Source organism: Atta colombica, unplaced genomic scaffold, assembly GCF_001594045.1.
Source record: "Atta colombica isolate Treedump-2 unplaced genomic scaffold, Acol1.0 scaffold270, whole genome shotgun sequence".
NCBI lineage: Eukaryota > Metazoa > Arthropoda > Insecta > Hymenoptera > Formicidae > Atta > Atta colombica.
Genome location: NW_017259371.1, coordinates 56,378 through 58,675, shown reverse-complemented (window position 1 = coordinate 58,675; position 2,298 = coordinate 56,378).

The window sequence follows — 2,298 nt, the reverse complement described above, 5'->3', positions numbered from 1 at the left end:
TAAAAGAGAACATGAGAGAGAATATACAGAAAGAAGAAAGCGCGAATGAATAGCACGAGAGAGAGCACGAGGAGAGAGAGCACGAATACTATGACGAGTAAGACTGCAACGGGGAGAGTCCCCATATCATTATGCGCACTATTTGACAACGTCGTTATGCATCTCAATCTTTAAATTTTATATCATTATGCATACAATTTGGTAATGTCGCAATATCAAAATTATATTCATAATGTCATCGAGAAATATGTCGTAATAATGTGTCGAATATCCTTAAAATATTTAAATTTTATTACACTAACAAAACTGTCGTATATCAGCGCTTGCATTTTTGATCTCTTGTTTATGTTGGTTGAACAATTCCATATGTATTCCTGAAAAAATATGATGGAGGGGACGAAATTTAGAAAAAGCTTGGGCAATATTACTGCATTAGTCGTTCAGACGGATCACTACTGCAACACTTTCCAAACATGTATGATTCCATGAGATTTTACGTTCCTATTTAAGATGAAGAGTTTAATAAACAGTAAGTTTTTATTTTATAAATTTTTTCATACCTTTTCTCTACAGTTTGTTTATTTGTTTTCCTTTTTTATCTATTTTATATATATATATATATATATTATTAGGTGTACAACTTTGCTTCCGCCGTTTTCCTATAGATGGCTTTAGTGGTAAGTAGTAGTCGAAATAAATAGATCATAGATCATACAAACTTAGGCATCTGTCAACATAACCCAATAGAAACATTAGTCGATTTGTGTCTGCATCATAAAGTTATTCTCGATTGAAAATATCAGTTTACGAGCCAAATTCTCGTCACTTGCGGGAGGTTTTAATTTTTTGCTTCAATATGAAGAAATCTGCGACTGAGACTCATCGAATGCTCTCAAATACTTATGGTGAGGCCGCTATTAATGAAAGAACGTGTCGTGAGTGGTTTCAATGCTTCAAGAACGGTGATTTTGACATCGAAGACCGGCATAGCGGTGGAAGAGAGAAGGTTTTCGAAGATGCAGAATTGGAGGCATTACTTGAGCAAGACTCGTGTCAAAATCAAGAAGAATTGGCACGATCATTGGGAGTGACTCAACAAACCATTTCGCCTCAAAGCCATGGGAATGATTCAGAAGGCAAGCAAATTGGGTGCCGTACGAATTGAAGCCGAGAGATGTTGAATGGCGTTTGTTTGCTTGTGAACAGCTGCTTGAAAGGCAAAGACGGAAGGCATTTCTGCATCGCATTGTGATTGGGGACGAAAAATGGGTTCATTACGATAATACCAAGCGCAGAAAATCATGGGGAGTTCCCGGCCATGCTTCCACGTCGACGGCCAAACCGAATATTCACGGCTCCAAGGTCATGCTCTGTATTTGGTGGGACCAGCTCGGCGTAGTGTATTATGAACTGTTAAAACCGACTGAAACAATCACAGGCGATCGGTATCGAACGCAATTGATGCGTTTGAGCCGAGCATTGAAAGACAAACGGCCGCAATACAACGAGAGACACGATAAAGTGATTTTGCAGCATGACAATGCTCGACCTCATGTTGCAAAAGTAGTCAAGACATACTTGGAAATGTTGAAATGGGAAATCCTACCCCATCGCCGTATTTTCCAGACGTTGCTCTCTCTGACTATCACTTGTTTCGATCAATGGCACACGGCCTGGCTGACCAGCACTTCCGGTCTTATGAAGAAGTAAAAAATTGGATCGATTCGTGGATAGCCTCAAAAGATGACCAGTTTTTTCGACGCGGGATTCGTTCGCTACCCGAAAGATGGGAGAAAGTAGTGGCCAGCGATGGACAATACTTTGAATCATAAATGTATAACCAGTTTTTTACAATAAAGCCTCGAATTTCGGAAAAAAAACGGCGGAAGCAAAGTTGTACACCTAATATACATATATTTTATGTATATAACTTTTTTCTGAGGGGCATCTACTTATAATAAATCTCATATATCTCGTATATTGGGATGAAGATTTACACTGACAGCTTACAAATATCTGGATGTGATGATCTCGGAATCACCTGTGTCTTTTGTAGAAATTGTAATTTCGACAAACCAACGTAACAATATAATAATAATTTTGCCTCGTGCAATGTGACAGGCTTTTGAAAGTCGCGCGGATATTGAGCGGTTCGTGTAATCAATCGCACCTTCATCATTATTAGTCCAAGATCTAGTGATGGAAATCATAAAAATGCGTGATGTGAAAATGGTCAAATTAACACTGCGCGAAACATGTCGGTATATGAACCGTGCTTTTCATGTTCGAACTCAAACA